Source organism: Protomyctophum parallelum (assembly GCF_964188405.1).
Source record: "Protomyctophum parallelum genome assembly, chromosome: 20".
In the NCBI taxonomy this organism is placed as follows: Eukaryota; Metazoa; Chordata; class Actinopteri; order Myctophiformes; family Myctophidae; genus Protomyctophum; species Protomyctophum parallelum.
In genome coordinates, this window is record NC_139718.1 from 37,310,470 (window position 1) to 37,334,794 (window position 24,325).

Sequence of the window (24,325 nt, forward strand, 5' to 3'; positions counted from 1 at the left end):
AAGCCATGTTTCTGTGTGAGTCGTTCTTCGATTTTTCAAAAATAGCAGACCTACGAGCTCGTGGCGCGCGGGTGAAGCAGGGAGAGAGAGAGGCAGAGAGAGAGAGGCAGAGAGAGAGAGAGGCAGAGAGAGAGAGAGGCAGAGAGAGAGAGAGAGAGAGAGAGAGAGAGAGGTAGGAAGAGAGGCATGGAGATGGAGTGAAGCAGGTGTTGATTGGACAGAGCCTGGGTAGCTTGGAGTGCCAGCGCTACCTGTTGTCACAGAGCGGAGCCGAGGTGTGACGCTAGTCCCACTGGAAGGCCCTGGAGGTGTGAGGTGATTACAGGAAACTGGGCGAGAGAGGGAGAGTGTGTGTGTGTGTGTGTGTGTGTGTGTGTGAGAGGGGAGAGAGAGAGAGAGAGAGAGAGAGAGGACAGACAGACGGAGACAAAGCGTGATAGGCTGGCAATACATTTGCTCTGAGGAACAACAGTGAGGGAACAGGACATGGAGCATGTTTGACATTCAGACTGGATAGCGTGCGCACACGTGTGTGTGTGTGTGTGTGTGTGTGCATCATGTGTGCGTATCATTTTGCATGTCAGCCTCTCAAACTCTGGTGTCTCATTAAACAGTAGAGGACAGCATCAGGAGAGGAAGTGTCTGAGCGTGTGAAGTACATTATGATGAGCGGAGGTGTGTGTGTGTGTGTGTTTGTGTGTGTGTGTTCTGTGCACGACGACCTCAGATGGTCTGGAGTAATAGATGGTTCCAGTGACTTTGAACAAGTAGCCTAATTAGCAGCCTAAGTATCCAGGGAGAAAGCGGAGCTCCAGTGCCCCCCCCCCCCCCCCCCAGAGGCCCGGGGGTCAGAGCGTATAAGCCCAGGTTAATGACACCTCCAGAGGGGTGCGTTCCCCCCCCCCCCCCCCCAGCGTCAGCCTCTACTAAGCTCCAACCTCCAACACCTCGCCGGTCGTCCATCTGAGCCGACGACAGCGCCAACGCCGAGTTATGGCCGTGACATCATCGCCGCTTCTAACCCGTGACATCATAAACCCCCCCCCCCCCCCCCTGTAGTTGTCTGCGACTTGGCGTAAAGGTTCGCCGCGCGGCTCGCAGGCAAAACTCCGGTGTCTGCGAGTTGGCACGGCCGGGTTATTTATGAGCGGCGCTCGGGAGGAAGCAGTCGCCCACTTTCTCAAGATATGCCAAGTCTCTGGCATGGGCTCCCCCCCCAGGGGAGGGGGCCCTAAAAATCGATTGGCACTCGGCCGCAAATCATCGGATGAGTAGTACGTTTACCAAAGTCAATCTTGACCTCCTAAACTATGCCAGAGTGCAACCGATGATGTAGGTGGTCGCTGTGGCCGGAGCTGAGGTTCCCATGGTGGGGTCCGAGGACCTCTGGGGGTCCTCGAGGGGGTTCCAGCTGGTCCCCGGGTTAACAGAACTGATAGTTAGGAAGCAAATGGACCCTCACGTGTCCGTTACTCTGAGAGTGTACAAATGGAACCCGAATTGGACCCCTATCCATCCATGGACCCTTATGGAAACACGCACTTATCTTCTTTTTTTTGTTGCTTTTTTGGTTTTTGCCTTTATTGATAGTTATTAGTGAAGACAGACAGGAAAGAGGGAGAGAGAGAAGGGGAGAAACATGCAGCAAAGGTCAATATTATTATTACTAGTCCTTACCCGTTCTGAATATATGAACAGCAAATGATATTCAGTGTGGGTAATGCGATGTAATAGATCACATTACTGATAGGCAGGGAATAGTTTACAGATGATCTTGGGAAGTTGGGTTATAGGCACAAAGGTTAATATGGCTAATATGGATGGATGGATGGATGGATGGATAATGTTGCTGGTGGCCAACCGATAACCCTAACGGCTACCCTAACCCTAACCGATAACCCTAACGGCTACCCTAACCCTAACCGATAACCCTAACGGCTACCCTAACCCTAACCGATAACCCTAACGGCTACCCTAACCCTAACCGATAACCCTAAGGGCTACCCTAACCCTAACCGATAACCCTAACGGCTACCCTAACCCTAACCGATAACCCTAACGGCTACCCTAACCCTAACCGATAACCCTAAGGGCTACCCTAACCCTAACCGATAACCCTAAGGGCTACCCTAACCCTAACCGATAACCCTAAGGGCTACCCTAACCCTAACCGATAACCCTAAGGGCTGCTGGTGAACCGAGCAAATGAAAACAAAAGCCTACCGGGCACCCGCACTCTTATGACTTCTTCCCCGTTATGAGCCTACACTCCTGAGGGGGATTTTCCTATGCAAGTCAATGGGAAAAATGTATTCACTAATAGATGCTGTAGTACAATCATAAGTACACCATTGATGTGTGATGTATATTTGTTGGTAATATTCTGCATAGAAATAAAGCTATTGAATATTTTCACTTTCGGTGTTGCACTTTGTAGACGGTCCCTAACCGCTCAGCTGACCGTCTGCTGCCCATAGAGATGCATATAATCTACTGTATTAAAGTCGGAGGTTGGCTTTTGTGCTTTATCTAATCAGGATAAGAATGAGACGTTTTTTTGTGATTTAGGAATGTTTCGTTCCTGAGTACTCAAGTGGTGTCGACAGGGCAGCCAAACGTTAGTCATTGCATTTGTCTGTATGTGTTTTATCATTGTATTTTACGGGATGTGTGTTTCCCTTCCGTCGAGTGGTGGCTTCAATTATTGATATGTTCTGATCCAACAGAGCCACCCCGATAGATAATCATTCCGTTGTGATCGTGGCCGTGTTGTTCAATGTTTCACATTAGGTGCAGGAAAGATGAGATCTGTAACTGCGCGACGCGCGTCGTCAGTGACCAGGCGTGTCACCCGCGTTTGGTTTGAAGTTATAATATGAAGTGACGTTCAAACATTGCATTGCAAAGTGGTTAAATAACCTTAGTAGGCTATGCGCCGTGTGCAACAGCTGCCTGTCTGCCACAATGGTGCCTGCGCTGTTTTTACCCGTGTGTGGTTTGAATCGTCAATCGCCTGTCTGTGCAAAGGGGGATCCCGGTCACTGTGAAGGCCGTAGTACTGTAAATATGACATGAATATGAATGCAAAGTAGTGGTTCAAGGTTGATGTGTGGACAGGCTAGCTGTTGCTGCTGTGCATGGTGAGATGTGTGCAAACGGTGTGGATCGCCTGGTGGAGAAGTGTGTCACAGCAACTTTGCCCGTGGGATCGTGTGGTGATGTAAAAACAATATCTGTACAGTAAATATGACAGTTGCGTCGGTAAAATGTAGCCTAGCTGGATTCTGGGAGCGTGCAGATTTATTTTGCCATGGAGAGATGTGTGCTAATAGTGTGGCTCGGTCGGAGATAGACCACGGACAAATAAACAGGTTTTTATTCACTAATACATTCATTATTAATGTTATTGAAAAAATGGCTCCGTTAAGACCTCCATATAATTATGGTCCATGCTTGTGTGAAAACTGGGAGCGATTGGTGCAGGCAATGAGGAGATACGCCAGTGTTTCTGACATTCATTCATTCAGACATTGACTGAATTATAGTATGGTTATTATATGTGGCATGCGCCTGGACCCCCCCCCCCCCCACACACGCACTTATCTTGTTCCTCGACCAAATTAATATGAAAAATCACACTCGTGTGAGGTGAGGGGCGCTCTTACAATCAATGTCATACGTCGTCATACATCACATTACGTGCTCAGCCAATCGAATCATCGCTATGGGGTACACAGTACACTGTTACAATCATGATCGCCCATGTCTGTGTACTTGAACGTGAGACACAGTGTATACTTGATATGTATCGTGTACTGCCTGACCTGTATAGCATACTTTATAGTTAGGCTATACGAGAGACATCTCAGACAGCGAGGTCAGCCTTTGCTGCAGTAGGCACGTTATTATTATGTCTCATATCTTGTCGTCGCGTCATTACGATCCAGCACTATATATATATATATATATGTTCCCGTGTGTGTAATAAACTTTGTGAACCTTTAGCGTGATATACTGTCTCGTGTCGCGTTATTGTTCTCCCGGGCCCACCGCCGCCGCAGTCGCCGTACCGAAGGAACCCTTCAACCGGATTATCACACACACCACCCAGCCCGGCACACACACTACCCGTCTGTCAAACCAGACGAGGGTCCAGTACTTAAAGAGTTTACAACACACACAAAACACGCAAAGCGGGGCATAATAGGAGGGGCTATATAGCGCCCATCACGACATTTCGAAAGAGGGGTTTCCTTCCTTCAAACTGAAGTTTGAGAAACACTAGTCGAGGTTGAAACAAAGCGCCGCGGCATAGAGTGACGCGACGGACGGCATACCTCCTCCAAACAACGTGCCACTCGGTGCCACAGGGGGTGGGCGGGGCAGCCTATCAGAGGCCACCGGGGCCGTTGTATGGAGATGAGCTGTATTATCTGGAGCCAATCTGGCTGTTTTCAAAAGGATCTGTGCTCTCTATTGATGGACAGTAACGACGCGGCCTTAGATGTGAGACACAATGGGCAGACATGATTAATCAAACACAGGCCCCATTACACACACACACACACACACACACATGCCTGCGACAGGCATTAACACATTCAGGACGGGAACTCCTTTTGGAGCGCTGCGTATACGAGCTTGTAGATCTGCTTTTTTTTTTTTTTTTTTTTTGAAAATGTGGCGCAAATCTTTGAATATATATTCTTTCACAGCGAACTTTTTAACTCAAATAGTTGCTTCTGGGAGGTCCCTGGAACGGACATATTTTCAGATGGGGGGGGGTCCACAGCCAAATATAGATAATTCTGGGGGTCCTTGACATGAAAAAGGTTGAGCACCGACTTGACATAGAAACATAGGGTTTTTTTTCAGAAAACCGTTCTGGATTCAGAAGACATTTTGTAGACATCTAGTGTCGGGTGACTCGGGTCTAAAGGGGTTAACAGAAAGTCGTAATAAGACGAGCCACAAAAGGCGGCCGGAGCTGAAGATTAGCAGATACACACGTTCTCTTTGAAGAGCTCCTTTATGTCCATGTGATGCTCACACCACGCTGGGATGAATACCTCAGACTCCAGGCCTGCACGTTATTTGGTCAGGACAAAGGTTGGCGTCATGACAGCTATCTGAGGTTGGATATACGGTTATGTATCATCTACTCTATACGGTGTACAGAGTATAGAATCTTTCATTCTGCGTGTTCTCGGGCAAATCACAAGTGTGTTCTAATCTAGCCCATTTAGGCCTGAGGTCGTCATTTTAAAAATGTCTTTTTGAAATGCCTTTTTTTCCCTGAAAAACCTAATGTTTCTATAGCAGTGGTTCTCAATATTTCATGTCAAGGACCCCAAAAATCATATGTAATATGCCGCCGACGCCCATCTGAAAATATGTTGTTCCAGGGGACCTCTCCAAGATTTGAGTTAAAAAAGAATATTCAAAGATTTGAGGCACATTTTCACGATTTTTCAAAAATAGCAGACCTATAGTGCGGCACTCGGTGCCGCGGTATGAGCTTGTAGATCTGCTATTTTTCAATAGTCTAAAGTATAACATAGGCCCTAATGCTTAAAACACCAAAAGGGGTTCCCGCCCAAAATGAGCTAGGCCAGTCACAGCGAGTTGTAGGCAAATCATGGGAACATTCGATGCAAATCAACAGCATGTTCTTCTTGGCAAAGCACAATGAGCTCTAGGGGGGGAAAAGATCATAGTGTGCTCTAGGAAAATCACTGCGAGTTCTAGAATCTAGGTAAATGTCTGCAGAAGCCACTGCCTTGGCCATCCATTATGCATGGTGTGACAAACTATTAGCAGACCTGAAACTTGCGCTAAATAAATTAAGTTACATCCTTGTTGCATTTCAATGCTTTTGAAAGTGCATAAGGATTTGAGGTGTACCTACAATCTGTCCCAGGGGCCTGGGCCGTGGCTCAGCGGTCCAGGCACCTTGGCCGGTATATAGCCCGAGCCTGGCAGTGTGCCGCGGGGTTCGACTCCCGATCCCGACGGCCTTTACTGCATGTCACTCCTCCATCTCTCTCCCCCATTTCCTGTCAGCCTACTGTCTGTCTCTCTCTATAAAAAAATATAAAATAAAGGCGAAAGCCAAAAAAAAATATATATATATATATCCGTCCCAGGAGGAGAACTTCAAATGTATTTTGACATTGACTCAATTATGTTCTGTAACATTTAAACGGCAATGGAGAAAATCAAAGTACAACCAAGGACCTTTTCCAGCACACTGGTCTGGGTCCACCGTGTGCAATATGGCTGTGTGAACAGACAATTAGATGTATTGACACCAGCTTGGGGCCAGAACCGTTAAGACTTTTCTGTCCTCGGTCTCTCAAGTCGGTGACAGTCGACAGCTATACAGCGAGCTCTCGATTCTCGCTGAAGAACATGCCGACCCGTGGTTGCCGATGACCCCGCTTCAATGTGGAACGCCCTACCAACGGCCGTTAAAGAATGTGCATCCCTGCTCTCTTTCGGAGCCGCTCTCGACGAGCACTTCACCGCGGACAAAATGCCAAGCTGGCCCAGAGTAGTAAAAAGTCCAAGCCCCGCTTTTTTTTAAATGTGTTGATGCATTGAGTAAGAAGGACCCCAATGGAAACGAGCATAGTTAAAACGAGGACATAAAGCCATCACAGTTTACAGAGGAGACATCTTAGTCACGCCAAGTGGCTCCGATTGCAAAGCCACCATCGATGACTCGGCTCAGACGGAGCGCTAATGAAATATTAAAACTCCGCCGACAGTATAGCCAGCCACTGCAATTTTAATGACGCTTATGGCATGTGCAAGGGAATGAGCGCCATGCGTAACGGCCGCGCACCGCCGCCCCCCTCCTCCTCCTCCTCCTCCTCCCCGCCAATACTTAAAACCCTGATTTACACTTCATCGCAGTGACGACGCCACGCGCCGAAGACAGCCCGACTCGCAAGCTCACAGCGCGTCGCGTATGGCGACGCGCTGTGAGCTTGTAAATCGGCTATTGTCAGCGTGGGACGGGATCATAAATCAGTGGTCTCTCTCTCGTTGCTTTTGTGCACCCTTCCCTGAGAGGTTCATCGGGCCAATTAAGCTGTCTGGCCCTTTTACGCAGAATGGCCGGCGTTTAGCAGGAATGCTAATGATTAGCGCTATAGGGTTACATTACATGTGAGCTGTGAGCGGTTGTCACGAGGAGGGCACACAGAGCAGAGGAGGGTTTAGCTTCCCCCGAGAGACACGCGAGTGAATCCATTTGGCCTCCTTTCTGCATTTTTGGGGAATATTTCAATCAATGCCATTGTGATTCTAATGAAGCCTGGCCCTCTTATCTGGAAATGACTTATGCAGGAGACGGCCCCGCGATCGCTTCTCCGTGATTTCATCAACACGCAGGAAATGACAATGATAACCGCGAATAGCTCTCCGCGTGTTGGTGCGACGGAGCATGCGGGCACAAATGATTGGAGACAGGCCATAAAGAGGGCGCTTGATTGTGGCGGTGCAACAGTGCAATCCACGGGTTAATTGGACCCCCTTTAACGGGTCCATTTGGTTCCATTTGTCAGACCCTCGAGTTAAATTACCACTGAGGATTTTTATCCGTGCTGTATTTTAGTTTCGTTTCATCGGTCGATTATGTTTCGTCTGTGAGTGGACTGAAAGCAGGAGGGTGTTCACCCTTCCGGGAGACATCTTCAGCCACAGTCAGTTTTGGGGAGCGCCAGAGGGGGGGGGGGCCTTGAGACCCCGACACCACACCCCCTTTTTCATTCTTCAGGTCGTGACGCATTGGGAGCTATAGCTTGTAGAGCAGTTATTTAGCACAAAGTCATTCTAAAACAGGGGGGGGGGGGCAATGCATGAAAACGTTTTGAGAATCCGCGTTCTACACACACACACACATGGCCTCGGCCCCTCCACAATCAGTGCAAGAGGAGAAGTGGTTCCTGCCTGGGCTGAAAGTAGAGCTTATGGAGGTCTGGTGGGCCTGAGGGGAATGGAGAGGGACGGCCCAGGACCCACTGGACGGGTAGGGACGGGGACGAGGGATTAACACACACACACACACACACACACACACACACACGCGCGCGCACGCATTGCACGCACGCAAACAAAAACCTTGGGCCCGAAAGAGAAAGAAAATGGACTTGTGTGTGTCGGCAACAGATTTACCCTAATCCTCGGCCCCGGGCTATATTGTGCAGTCAAGCGGTCGATTACATGGCAACAATTAGTAAGTGTGGAGGCCAAACACCTGGTCTTCTACAGTCCCATTCTGGCCCTTGAGAGTGGCAGCTGACTGTACCCTGTCCCCGCGCGCAGACACACACACACACACACACACACACACACACACACACACACACACACACACACACACACACACACACAGACACACAGACGCACACACACCCTGTCCCCATGCCCGGGCCAGGCCAGGTGGCCCCGCTTCAATGACATTAGCTAGTCACTCCAGGGTTAATCAGGAGCCTCGCCGGGCCCAGTGGACCCTGTATGGAGCCCCCATTCAGCCTGGGTGGAGGGTTGTTTGGGTGGGGGGGGGGGGGATGATGCAGACAATGTTGTGTTTCCAAAACTTGTTCAGAGAGGTTAGCCCAGATAATCACACTGAACTCAGACGGGCGAGCGAGGGAGCGAGCATCTGAGGGGGGGGGGGGGGGGGGGGGGGGGGCTCCTCTTTATGTTTCGTCGCCGCCTGCGTTCCAGGGCTCCAGGCCCTCTGATTGGCTGGTCGTGGTGGACGCGAGCTCGCGGTGCGTCGTCCACTGTCCATCCCTTGGCTGTACGTTATAATGGATCTTTTCATGAAGCGGACAAAAAACAGATGGGGGAGCCGGGAAGTGCTATACATCCATGCAGACAATGTGTGTGTGTGTGTGTACATACATATGTGTGTGAGCGAGAGAGAATGTGTGTGAGTGTGTCTGAGAGTGTGTGTGCGCGGCTGTGCATGTGTGTGTGTGTGTGGGGGGGGGGGATGATGGGATTTTGTCAACGTCGGCACATACAAAAACAAGTGGGTGTAGCTCGAGTGGTCCCTGGCTGTATCTCTCCCGCACCCCCGCGTCCCCCGTCCCCCCCCCCCGCCCTGGCTTCCAGATCTAAAGGATAAATAACGCTCATTAGAATAACAAAAGCTATAGATTTGTACCCAAGTCTGCGAGAGCCTCATCAATAGTAATTAGAGCCTATACATAACTAATGAAGATGTGTGCACGCCACCCCGAAACAAAAGGGTGGCGAGAGATGTTGTTTATCTGGTCTGGTGCACATGCACATGTATGCGTGAGAGCTCCCAGATCCAGTCATAAATGTTGTAGAAATCTCAAGTCACTGTGTTATGATAAGGCAGGACAAAAGCCCCGGGGGGGGGGGCGAATTATAGCTCATCGCGCCGACAAGAAGTGACGTTCAACGCCAACAATGTGTCACAATTCTTAACCACTTGAACCCTCGCCCCCCCGCTCTGGGGCCGTGTCACAATAGGCGAACGTTCACCCTAAAATAGATGACCTCCAAGACCCGAAGGATGCGTCGCAACGTGACATGTGAGCTCACGGATCTTTCTATATGCGAAAAGATTCATTCATTCAAATAACTTCTGGATTGCAACATTACATCTTGTAATGTTGCAATCCATTAGCAGGCAACAGTGCAGCACTATCTCTCTCCCTCTTGTTTCTGGCACAACAGCGCCCCTACTGGTACTCATAGTCATACTGGTGCTCATTAACACACACATTAACGTCACATAGACATTGCTGTTCCTTGGAGTGGTTGCACCACTCAAAAATCAACAACGCTTCCTCTTGGTCTGAACACCAAAACGCTCGGCACAAAACACGGTCGCAAATCCGCCGGCCTATATAGGAGCGGTCGACTCTCTCCCTGGTAACCTCAGTAAACTATGCCTAAACCCAACCTCATTCCTAATCTTAACCTCAGTAAACTATGCCTAAACCCAACCTCATTCCTAATCTTAACCTCAGTAAACTATGCCTAAACCCAACCTCATTCCTAATCTTAACCTCAGTAAACTATGCCTAAACCCAACCTCATTCCTAATCTTAACCTCAGTAAACTATGCCTAAACCCAACCTCATTCCTAATCTTAACCTCAGTAAACTATGCCTAAACCCAACCTCATTCCTAATCTTAACCTCAGTAAACTATGCCTAAACCCAACCTCATTCCTAATCTTAACCTCAGTAAACTATGCCTAAACCCAACCTCATTCCTAATCTTAACCTCAGTAAACTATGCCTAAACCCAACCTCATTCCTAATCTTAACCTCAGTAAACTATGCCTAAACCCAACCTCATTCCTAATCTTAACCTCAGTAAACTATGCCTAACCCAACCTCATTCCTAATCTTAACCTCAGTAAACTATGCCTAAACCCAACCTCATTCCTAATCTTAACCTCAGTAAACTATGCCTAAACCCAACCTCATTCCTAATCTTAACCTCAGTAAACTATGCCTAAACCCAACCTCATTCCTAATCTTAACCTCAGTAAACTATGCCTAAACCCAACCTCATTCCTAATCTTAACCTCAGTAAACTATGCCTAAACCCAACCTCATTCCTAATCTTAACCTCAGTAAACTATGCCTAAACCAACCTCATTCCTAATCTTAACCTCAGTAAACTATGCCTAAACCCAACCTCATTCCTAATCTTAACCTCAGTAAACTATGCCTAAACCCAACCTCATTCCTAATCTTAACCTCAGTAAACTATGCCTAAACCCAACCTCATTCCTAATCTTAACCCCAGTAAACTATGCCTAAACCCAACCTCATTCCTAATCTTAACCTCAGTAAACTATGCCTAAACCCAACCTCATTCCTAATCTTAACCTCAGTAAACTATGCCTAAACCCAACCTCATTCCTAATCTTAACCTCAGTAAACTATGCCTAAACCCAACCTCATTCCTATAATCTTAACCTCAGTAAACTATGCCTAAACCCAACCTCATTCCTAATCTTAACCTCAGTAAACTATGCCTAAACCCAACCTCATTCCTAATCTTAACCTCAGTAAACTATGCCTAAACCCAACCTCATTCCTAATCTTAACCTCAGTAAACTATGCCTAAACCCAACCTCATTCCTATAATCTTAACCTCAGTAAACTATGCCTAAACCCAACCTCATTCCTAATCTTAACCTCAGTAAACTATGCCTAAACCCAACCTCATTCCTAATCTTAACCTCAGTAAACTATGCCTAAACCCAACCTCATTCCTAATCTTAACCTCAGTAAACTATGCCTAAACCCAACCTCATTCCTATAATCTTAACCTCAGTAAACTATGCCTAAACCCAACCTCATTCCTAATCTTAACCTCAGTAAACTATGCCTAAACCCAACCTCATTCCTAATCTTAACCTCAGTAAACTATGCCTAAACCCAACCTCATTCCTAATCTTAACCTCAGTAAACTATGCCTAAACCCAACCTCATTCCTATAATCTTAACCTCAGTAAACTATGCCTAAACCCAACCTCATTCCTAATCTTAACCTCAGTAAACTATGCCTAAACCCAACCTCATTCCTAATCTTAACCTCAGTAAACTATGCCTAAACCCAACCTCATTCCTAATCTTAACCTCCGTAAACTATGCCTAAACCCAACCTCATTCCTAATCTTAACCTCAGTAAACTATGCCTAAACCCAACCTCATTCCTAATCTTAACCTCAGTAAACTATGCCTAAACCCAACCTCATTCCTAATCTTAACCTCAGTAACACGGTGCCAAAACCCAACCTCATTCCTAATCTTAACCTCAGTAAACTATGCCTAAACCCAACCTCATTCCTAATCTTAACCTCAGTAACACGGTGCCAAAACCCAACCTCATTCCTAATCTTAACCTCAGTAAACTATGCCTAAACCCAACCTCATTCCTAATCTTAACCTCAGTAACACGGTGCCAAAACCCTAACCCTATTCCCAAACGTAACCTCAGTAAAACTATACAGTACGCCTAACCCTAAATTAAATTAGAATCGCCCCAGTGAGTGCTCAGCGAAAAAATAATAATAAATGAAAAACAAAAAAGTGGGCGAGCGTGTTTTTGGGTGAGCCAAGTTCTGGTTACTCTTGCTCTCAACGTCAAAGTTGTATGATCAGTCACACACGGTACCGCAGTGACATTTGTTCTCCGCATTTGACCCATCTCTTGGAGCGGTGAGCCGCAGCGTGCGCCGCGCTCGGGAATCATTAGTTGATTTGACCCCCCCAATCCTACCCATTGATGCTGAGTGCCAAAGCAGGGAGGCATTGGGTCCCATTTTTTACAGTCTTTGGTGTGACCCGGGCCGGGGAATCGACCTCCCCGGACACTCTAACCACAAGGCCACTGTCTGATGCTCTCGCATAAAAAAGCAACGCCGTCCGAACGGGGACAGACGAGAAGCAGAAAGACCAGGTCGATAATATTCCTCAGCTCTTCTCTCTGAAGGACCACTGTCCACCACTCCACAGTAGAAACACACACGATTAGCATTAACCCATTCTGACCTGAGATCAGATTCTAAGTGTCTTTGATTTTTCAAAAATAGCAGACCTACAAGCTCGTAGCGCGCCACTCGGTGGCGCGCTATGAGCTTGTAGATCTGCTATTTTTCAATAGCTAAAGCATAACATGATGCTAACACCAAAATGGGTGCCCGGTCAGAATGGGTTAACACATCAAAGGGCGCCGTCCTGTAAGAACGGACACAGGCGGCGACGGCGCACACTTTAAATGTTTTGTTTCCCTTTTATTCATTTTTTTTGCTTTGTTTGCCGTCCGTCGACGCAGAAAATTCCATTTAGCGGAAACATGCAAATAGTGCGAAGAGGGGTCGTCTGAAAGGGAACAATGGCCCCGCAGGCCAGGCAGTGGCTTTGAACTGTTTAAAGAGGCATTAATGTGCAACTTATAAATAAATGATCAACTCATTCTACGGCCAATCACGTATGTGAGATTAAAAGCACCGTGGTGTTTAAAACGACAAAAGAAAACCAAAAAAACAAAGCACACTCCGAGCCTCATTATGTTTGAAAGGGATTGAAGAAAAAAAAAAAAAAAACTAACGGCCATTTACGGACAAAGAAAAGCAATAATGTCATAAAGGTGTATATTCACAAAAGCCCCCCCCCCCCCCCCCCCCCCCCAAAAAAAAAACCCAGGGCCACATCAAGAGTCCAGAAGGAAGGACGAGTTGACATTTGGCTGACATTTCCCAGCAGCATTCAAAACGCGCCGAATCCCCCCCCCCCCCCCCCCCCCCCCCTTCCCGTCTCAAGTTGTCGTCGGAAATATCTATGGACGTTCCTGAATGTTATATGTGCCGGGCGGCGCGAGGCGTGATCCTGCTACGCTGCACGCGCGGCCGGCTCCCTTTCAGAGCGACGGCATAGCGGCGGCCTCCGTTCCGTGGGGCCGCACGGCGGCGACGAGGAGGAACCCACAGAACCCCCCGGGAGATTGAATGGTAATCACTGGAGCGCAGATAATGGATGATTGAAGGCTCTTTCCCTGCCGCTGTTGGATTTCAATATCAGAGAGGCCTCGCGGATTGGGATTCTTATCAGGGGGCGGCGTGGCAGACAAAGGAGAGCCGAGCGTGAAATATGGGCCCCAACACGGGCACACGACCATGGCGATTAGCACCGGGATAAAAAAAAAAAAGAAGAGAGAAAAAGAAAAAAAAAGGCCGTGCAAACAAAGGAGGGCAGCTTTTTGGGGCCGGACAAAGGACTGTCCACTAGCCCATGTAACGACAGAGAGACGGAAGGAAGGAGGAAGATAGAAGGACTGGAAAGGCTGATGTATAGTTTGTCGATGTATTAACGCCACTCCACTGCTCCCAATAGTTACGATGGATAAATGCCGGGGACACATTTCACAAACCTGGTGGCAAATGTACACGGTGACAAATACCCCGCGTGCCGAAAACAGGAGATTGACAATTCGCATTACGCATTCGACAATACGCATTTCAACGCGATGCCCATGATGGAGCTTGGCTATTGTTTGACCGACTATAAATCAGGCTTGAGAGAGAGAGAGAGAGAGGGGGGGGGGGGGGGGGAGAAAGAGAGCTAGAGGAGGAAGACGTGAGTTTTGCTGAGACTGGCTGGAAGCTGAATGGTGAAGGAGCCAACTGTTGGAGCGTTCCAGATTCTCTGCTTCTGAAGAGGAATAATGGACCAGCAGGGAGGAAATGCTATGGACCCCCTCCTCCAATGACACACATCCAAACCGCGCATGGGATGGCATTCACACACACACACACACGCACACACGCACACACACACACGCGCACACACACACGCACACGCACACACGCACACACGCGGTGGGGATGGTGATTCACGCCACTGCCAAGCTCACCACCAAAAAAAAAAAAAAAAAAATCATTCCCATTTATCCTCGGGATTCCAAGTGCCTCGTCTATGCCAGGAAAGCTCATTAACCTTCCCTTGGAGAACCGGGGAGACAAAAGACAAGGGAAACAAAACGCAGCAGCTAATCAATGAGGACGCACCCATTGTGGGGGCCAGAAAAAAACCCCCACACCAACACCACGCGTCCACTTGGATAACCTGAGAGCGCTAACAGGCCTCGGCTTTAGCGCTGCTGCTGCGCTGGCTGGCTAGTGGCTAGCGGGGCGTGGAGGAAAGAAAGTTCATTAATTAAACAGGGCTACGCGGGGAACAGATGGAACGGCTAGCTGGATGCTAATCACTTAAAGCAGACAGGCCCGCCCAGCCCCGAGACGAGAAGAGAAGAGAAGAGCCACCACCGCCCATCAATCACAACGAGCTATGTCCGCCTCGACTGCAACGCGCGGGCCAGTGCCGCTGGACACAAGTTCAGAGACCATGACCTTCTGTTAGCAAAGTCAGAGACTTTGATTGAAAATTGATTTACATGTTTTTAATATATATATATATAGAGCATATAAACTAGAATACAAAACAAAATCTATATTGTGCATACGTGTCTCTAGTGTAATGCGTGAGAGCAGTTTGTGAACATGTTCAAGTGTGTTAAAACATGAGGTTATACGTTTCCCTTAAAAGGTTACCGGGCACTTTGAACCGCTTCATTTAATGGCTCTGGAATTGTAAAATAATATGAATATAGATAAAGTGTGACGCTGGTTTAAATGTAGAGCAACAGACAACGGACACCTTTGGATATTTACTATCTATATCTAAAACGACAATATCTTTCATATATCGGGTAATTATATATTTTAAGTTTTGTAAAAAGTGACGCTGCTGGCAGCAGAGTGGAACTGCACAGTGATGACATTATGTATAGAGTGGAGGAAGCTGCTCCATCATATGTCTCCTCCACCGTTACTTTTCAGGATTGAAATTAAAAATTTAAATAGGAAAAACGGGGCGTGATTCGAGCTTGTGGATCTGCTACTTTTGTGTGACGCTGTAGTGTGATCAAGTAGGTAATTTACGGGGGGAAAAAAAACAAAAATGCTACCGCTAATTCCGCTCAAGCGTGCCTCCATGTTACCTTCAAGAGAGACACACACTCTTTTACTTTTTATGTCAATGTGCTCAGCTGACTTTTCTCAAACATCCTTTTCCAACATTTATAAAAGCATGATTCTAAGTTTATGAGAATACACAATTATAACCCATTGGCTTGGTTTTTCCACATTAGTTAAATATCCAGCATTAAAAATGATCTGTTGCTCTGCTCTTTAAGTTGTAGCACTATATTATTATAGCATATAATACTGCACTATATCTATATTATATTGTACTACAACTGTATTAAGGAATATGTTTATTGTATTTTATTGTACACTAGATAAAAACGTCATTTTACACTAAACTAACTAAAGCCAACTACATTTAGTTTTGGGTTTCCTTTTAACCACTTTCAGGCTATTTTTGGACACGTTTTCATGAAGCTCCAAATTGTAGATCTACTGTCCGATGAAACCAGTGACATCGCTGAATGACGACAAAAAAAAAAAGGCTTAAGTGGTTTATGTCCCGAAAAGACTCAAATGAAAACGCCGTTATGAATAATACATGCTAAACGATGATGACGAACGGCTCCGAGCGAAATCAATCGCCCAAAACGCAACAGCCTCATACTAATAATAATAATGCTCCGGGGTGGCATTAACGTGGTGAGAGAGAGCGAGGCGCTACCCGACACCTTCCTCCTCCTCCTCCTCCTGCGCTTGGGATGGGGAGAGAAGTGCAGCTCTCACGCGAAAAGGAAGAAAAAAAAATGGCAATCTCACCGCTTTGCACCGTGCCGCTCACAAACGGACAGATGTCAGGCCTGAACGCACAACAGACGGAGAGGGGAGAGGAGAGGGGGGGGGGGGGAGAGAGAGGGGAGGGGTTCAAGTTTAAGAATACGCGGAGCATGACATTCTTTGGGTTACATTATGCCGTGCAATTTCTACAGCTGGTACGCTGTATGCGCTGGCGGGCGGGTGGATGGCTGACCGCGCGTTTATCTCCAACGACTTAAAGGAACAGAAGATATTTGTTTTCCGGGTGACATTAACTTTGGCTTCCGTGGTCCAGTTAATCGTTTAGCCGTTGTCGTGTGTTATTTTCGAAACGGACGAATACGTGACCACACGGTTTATCTGATGCTCTTACGTCGCTGCTTATCTCGGGTTCTCTTTGTTGTCGTCACGTCGGTGTGTGTGCGTGTGTGTGTGTGTGCGACGCGTGAATAAAAAGACACACAAAACAGCACATCAACACACACACACACACACACAGGCACTCCACCAGAGGCATTATAAAATAGATATACCGGTAGTTTCTATACACGTACACACACCATAGACTGTAAAAAATATGGACAAAGCGTTCCCCGGGTCTAACATGAACGTAAAATGAAGCCGGAAATTCCTTGCACTCTAATGCACTGTAAGTCGCCATCTTTCTTGATCCGTTCTGGTCCAGCTGGCCATTGGCTGGCCCAGACAACGAGGCGGGACTTCCCCCCTTCCGATCATAGACTGTAACGGTAGCCACGCCCCTCAGAACATACGCGACATTATGGTAATTTATTTTATAAATGGGACCATAATTTTCCAAAAAGAATATCATGACATGAGAAATGAGACTTTAAACTAGTGACTGGAAGCAGAAAGTATTCATGACCATGTTTATTAAGGTAATACAGTCTAGGTGAAGTTGGGCCCAAATACATGGGCCTCTATGGAGCTATGGGGCTTTTTGGGTCCAGTCCAGCGCCACAACAGGCCATTATATGAACTTTCAGGAAGTCCCGATTTCAAAAGAGGCTTCACAAAATATCTGGCTGACTGCCCCCCTGACACACACACACACACACACCAGTTTGACACCGACAACAGTGTGAGTGGATGGAGCCTCTAGGTCCCTGCTGTCGGCCGTCTGCTTTCCCGCCTGCCCTACCTGTGTTTAAGAAGAGGGGCCTGGCCCTGGGCCCCGCGCAACACACACACACACACACACACACACACACACACACACACACACACACACACACACACACACACACACACACACACACACACACACACACACACACACACACACACACACACACACACACACACACACACACACACGGCTCACAGCGCAGGCTGGGCCCGGCCCCAAGGGCTTTCAGTGTGTGTGGGTGCAGCGCAGGGGACGCCTTTTGTTACAGGCTGGGTGGAGGAGGAGGAGGAGGAGAGGGAGGGGGGGCCGGTGGGTAGGAGGAAAGAGAGAGAGAGAGAGAGAGAGAGAGAGAGAGAGAGAGAGAGAGAGAGAGAGAGCGATAGAGAGAAATGAGTAATGCCATGAGTCATTCTGCATTAGTGGAGGGGTGGGTGGGGTGGGGTGGGGTGGGGGGGAATACTTTTGCATGTTGTATGAAGCTAGACACCATATGCCATCCGAGGCCGGTCGCCTCCTGAGTCGTGGGCTCTGGGTTTGACAGGTCTGCAGAGCGGCCTGCCTGAACCCCCCCCCCCCCCCCCCCCCTACACACACACACACACACACACACACACACACACACACACACACTCTGCTCCATCCGCACCCCGGCCCAAACCTGCCCCTCTCTCCTCTAACTAACCTCCCCCCCCCCCCCCCTCCTTCTCCTTCTATAGGCCCTCCTAGGCCCCAGCTTTGGAGCTGATGTCTTCTGTTGTGGCCGTGCGTGGATTGGACTATGTGTGTGTGTGTGTGTGTGTGTATGTGTGCGTGCGTGCGTGTGAGTGTGCGCGTGAGTGTGTGAGTGTGCGTGTGTGTGTGCGTGTGAGCGTGTGTGTGTGTGTGTGTGTGTGTGAGTGTGTGTGTGTGTGAGTGAGGGTACTCAGTGATCTGAACACATCGGACATTGTCGCGAGTCCCTGCAGGAACAGCTGGTCAGCTGGAGAGAGGAGTGGGGGGGGGGGGGGGGGGGGGGGGGTTATGGAGAGGGAGGCAGTGCGCTACACTGATAATGGGATTAGGTTAAAACATTCAGTGGGGGAAGTGGAAAGCCTCCCCCCAACACACACACACACACACACACACACACCCCTCCCCAAATTCATGTGTAAACTCTCAACCGCTCTGGTCCATCAAAGCCGCTGCCAGCCAGCCTCCGCCCAACACCACCCACCACCCTGGTCAAGTCATCCCAGCCCCACCTAACCAACGTCTCCACCTAACCAACGTCTCCACCTAACCAACGTCTCCACCTAACCAACGTCTCCACCTAACCAACGTCTCCACCTAACCAACGTCTCTACCTAACCAACGTCTCTACCTAACCAACGTCTCCACCTAACCAACGTCTCCACCTAACCAACGTCTCCACCTAACCAACGTCTCCACCTAACCAACGTCTCCACCTAACCAACGTCTCCACTTAACCAACGTCTCCACCTAACCAACGTCTCTACCTAACCAACGTCTCTACCTAACCAACGTCTCCACCTAACCAACGTCTCCACCTAACCAACGTCTCCACCTAACCAACGTCTCTACCTAACCAACGTCTCTACCTAACCAACGTCTCCACCTAACCAACGTCTCCACCTAACCAACGTCTCCACCTAACCAACGTCTCCACCTAACCAACATCTCCACTTAACCAACGTCTCTACCTAAACAACGTCTCTACCTAACCAACGTCTCTACCTAACCAACGTCTCCACATAACCAACGTCTCCACCTAACCAACGTCTCCACCTAACCAACGTCTCTACCTAACCAACGTCTCCACCTAACCAACGTCTCCACCTAACCAACGTCTCCACCTAACCAACATCTCCACCTAACCAACGTCTCTACCTAACCAACGTCTCCACCTAACCAACGTCTCCACCTAACCAACGTCTCCACCTAACCAACGTCTCCACCTAACCAACGTCTCCACGTCTCCACCTAACCAACGTCTCCACGTCTCCACCTAACCAACGTCTCCACCTAACCAACGTCTCCACCTAACCAACGTCTCTACCTAACCAACGTCTCTACCTAACCAACGTCTCTACCTAACCAACGTCTCTACCTAACCAACGTCTCTACCTAACCAACGTCTCTACCTAACCAACGTCTCCACCTAACCAACGTCTCCATCTAACCAACGTCTCCAACTAACCAACGTCTCCACCTAACCAACGTCTCCACCTAACCAACGTCTCAACCTAACCAACGTCTCCACGTCTCCACCTAACCAGCGTCTCCACCTAACCAACGTCTACACCTAACCAACGTCTCTACCTAACCAACGTCTCCACCTAACCAACGTCTCCACCTAACCAACGTCTCAACCTAACCAACGTCTCCACGTCTCCACCTAACCAGCGTCTCCACCTAACCAACATCTACACCAACCAACGTCTCCACCTAACCAACGTCTCCACCTAACCAACGTCTCCATGTCTCCACCTAACCAACGTCTCCACCTAACCAACGTCTCCACCTAACCAACGTCTCCACGTCTCCACCTAACCAACGTCTCCACCTAACCAACGTCTCCACCTAACCAACGTCTCCACCTAACCAACGTCTCCACCTAACCAACGTCTCCACCTAACCAACGTCTCCACCTAACCAACGTCTCCACCTAACCAACGTCTCCACTTTACCAACGTCTCCACCTAACCAACGTCTCCACCTAACCAACGTCTCCACCTAACCAACGTCTCCAGCTAACCAACGTCTACACCTAACCAACGTCTACACCTAACCAACATCTCCACCTAACCAACGTCTCCACCTAACCAACGTCTCCACCTAACCAACGTCTCCACCTAACCAACGTCTCCACTTAACCAACATCTCCACCTAACCAACGTCTCTACCTAACCAACGTCTCCACCTAACCAACGTCTCCACCTAACCAACGTCTCCACTTAACCAACATCTCCACCTAACCAACGTCTCTACCTAACCAACGTCTCCACCTAACCAACATCTCCACCTAACCAACGTCTCCACCTAACCAACGTCTCCACCTAACCAACGTCTCCACCTAACCAACGTCTCCACCTAACCAACGTCTCCACCTAACCAACGTCTCCACCTAACCAACGTCTCCACCAACAGAGGCTCTCTCCTCGGCCTCTTCAAGAGAGCGGGCCTCCCAATTGGACGAGAAGGCTCAATCCTTTCTTCAGGCAATTGTGTTACAAAACAAAACAAAAAATTGTACCCAGTGGTGGAAAAAGTACTCAAATGTCTTACTTAAGTAAAAGTATCAACAGTCGGCGCTCCCCCGTTTACCATAAGCAGGAAGTTGGCCACTTCCCCTCATCTCTCGGCTCACCCTATTACACGGGTAACCCAGGCGTCTGTCTATAATGGCCGCCTCGGCGCCTCGCTGTGCCCGGCCAAGCGCCGTGTTTCGCGGCGATAGGGCCCGCTGAGTATTAATCCACGAGACCATGTTGACAGTTATGGCACAACAGCTGGCAAATTAGGCCTATCAGCGATGCTAAATAATGCATGGAGACAACACTAACATGGCAGAGCCTATTCATGACACCTGCCTCGCGTACGGAGACGCACTTTCATCTCCGCTATAGCTAGGCGGGGAATCTTTCAACGGTGCGCCACGCGACGAGACCTCCCTGTCCGACACAAAGAGACGGCCAGCGAGTTCAAGGGTCGACTCCGGCCCAGGATCGGAGGAGGAGGGGGGGATCGTTGTCGATGTGATGATGACTGAAATGATTCCGATTGTGTCACAGGGGAGCACGGCGGCATGTGTGCGCACGCACACAGTCCACACACACACAGTCACACACACGCACACAGTCACACACACGCATACACGCGCACACACACCACATCATGTTCATTACGCTTTCACATTAGATCCAGAGAATGGTGATTTCCGGTTGCCTTTTTCGGGCGGTTTCAGCGGTTGTACCCGAGGAGGACAGACAGACAGAAGCTTTCTGGGTTCCACTGAGAGGATGAGGCCTCCCTACCTCTCACACGCACACGCACACGCACACACACACACACACACACACACACACACACACACACACACACACACACACACACACACACACCACACACACACAGCCACCTAAAAGCCTGGCTCGCATGACTGGCCATGGACAGGAACAGATTATGGCTATTGATCGCTTCCTGGAGATGGATCCGTGTGTGTGTGTGAGAGATAGTCTGTATGTGTATGTGTGTGTGTGTGCGTGTGCGTGCGTGTGTGAGAGATAGTCCGTATGTGTGTGTGTGTGCCTGTGTCACACAGCAGAGCATGAAGAGTAAGGGCAGCGTGCAAAAGCTATTGATTCTGTCCAGTAGGGATGCTGCGTCTCCAAATCAAGGTCAGCCCTGCTCCGTCTCACCTATTACAAGCTGCTGCTGCCACACACACACACACACACACACACACACACACACACCTATTCGCCTCGCACAATACCCACTTCAGGAGCAGCGGCGGACGCCACATCAAACCCAAGTGCTTGTTGAAAAGAGAAAGAGAGAGAGAGAGAGAGAGAGAGAGAGAGAGAGAGAGAGAGAGAGAGAGAGAGAGAGAGAGAGAGAGAGACGAGTAGTGGCCGACGGACCAGAGACATTATTCCCCTCGAAGACGCTATTAACTAGCATGACGCTACGCCACAGCGGCGGATATGGAGAGGTCAGGCGATGGCAAGGCCGGGTTCAAGAGACACAACGGATGTCTTATGATAGAAAGGAAAGGAAATAAACACATACAGCCGCGCGCGCACGCACACGCGCACACACACACACAAACACACACACACACACACACACACAGAAAGAGAGCAGTTATTTGAGAGGCAAATGTTCCTTTAGAGCCCTGGTTCTCTTCTCAAAGAGCTGGGGTTTCCTTTAAGTCCTATGTCATAATTCTACAAGTTTGCGACAGTGTGAACTTGCAGATTGGCTATACTTTTGAATAATGTTGACAAATCGTATAACTTTATGGGTTCCCTGCAGGAGTCGTTGAGGAGGTTTCCCCAGCTAAATGATAGTTTGGAACCAAATGGACCCTTATGGGAGTGTATACAAATGAGCCTACATTTGACCGCTCAAGAGTTAAATTAACATTGATTTGACAATATTATGAATTGGGATCTCAGAGATTAAATGGGGTTCCGTATGGCGTAGACGTAATGCATGTCAAACTGGGTTGTCCTTGGAATTAAACGGCTTGAGAATCACTGCTCGAGCCGTCTTCTCTCCATCCACGGCATAATACGTGTCAATTTGGGGAGGGGGGGGGGTCCTTGACATGAAAAGGTCTGGGAACCACTGGCTTAAACGAAGGATCGTACACTCTGTTCCCACAACTGTATTCCAAACAGCGTAAAAAAGAGAGGTTCGCTCACAGACAATGCACACCCTCACCAGAGGCCAAGCCAGCTGCTTCTTCCATCAGGCATATAAATAATAGATGATACATTACGATTGGTCGACTCCGAGAGAGACGATGCGAGCTCTGCGAGTCAACTCACGTCTCCCCCCGGCAGACAAAATGAATACACATCTTAAACCAAGCGAGGGGGAGAGAGAGAGAGAGAGAGAGAGAGAGAGAGAGCGCACAGCTGGTCACCACCGTTACAGCAAGATAGACTGGACACACCCTATACCTACACATGCATACAATACATACTTGTGCAATTCTCTGGCAGGATATAGACAGAAGAGGGTGTGTGTGCGCGCGTGTGTGGAGAGGGGGGAAACAGAGAACCGTCTTCCAACAAAGCAGTCATGTTGACTGTCTGTCTGTGTGTGTGTGTGTGTGTGTGCATGCGTCTCGCAATGTTGCTGGTGGTCATTTTTCAATATCAAATCCAATTAGCGGTAGAGATGGTGCGCGCCGTGCGGTGGGCTGCTGGAGTCCGACGGAGAGGCAGAGAGGACCATAGCACCATACTGGCCTTTTATCTGGACAGATGGGGGTCATATAGCTTCTCTTTGAAGAAATATTCAACTAATTACCTTGGAGAGCGGCCTCGCAGGCAGAGAGCAGATTGTGGATCGCCGGGGCTTTGTGCGACAGGGAAACGAAGGATGAGGGTTTTCATCTTTTCGCGTGCGCGCGCGCACACACACACACACACACACACACACACACACACACACACACACACACACACACACACACACACACACACACACACACACACACACACACACACACACACACACACACACACACACAACATCCGAGAGAGAGAGAGAGAGAGAGAAGGAGAGGGAGAAAAAAGGCTCGGCTATTGTTCAGACTTGAAAAAGAAAGCCACATATCCTGAGAAGATAGAAATATGGCAGGACAGAATAGCGGGACACGCAGCAAAGGGCTGTGTACAATATAATACGATACAAAGGCATATTAAATGAGTTTTTCCTTTCGTTCTGGCATTCCTGTTCTTCTTATTCTTATAGCCCCAGAGTGTGCAAGAGTGACGGCAGTGAAACACCGAAATCGTCACTTGATTGTAATTATTTTCTCTAGCACCACATTCGAACGACCCCCAAAACGGTCTGTCGGATGTTTTCAGATGCCAAAGCAAATCATCACAGAAAGCCCGTCACGCCAATGAGCATTCCTTCATTTACAGTACACACGCTAGACCTAGAGCCACAGACAGGACAAACAGACCACATACAGTAGATGCCCACCCATGACAGGCTGGCAGTGTGCTCGGTTTGGCACATATATATGTGTGTGCGCACGCGCGCGTGTGTACTTGCATTACTATACTTGTGAGGGCCACATGTAGCCACACAAGTATAGCAGAGTTTGAGAGAAGAGAGGA

At 48.6% G+C, this 24,325-nt stretch overlaps 1 protein-coding gene across 1 annotated transcript in view; it reads right to left on the bottom strand.

The window, feature by feature from the left end:
• ralgapa2 (Ral GTPase activating protein catalytic subunit alpha 2) overlaps positions 1 to 24,325 on the bottom strand; it is a 238,429-nt gene that overhangs the window by 35,386 nt on the left and 178,718 nt on the right. The window lies entirely within an intron of this gene.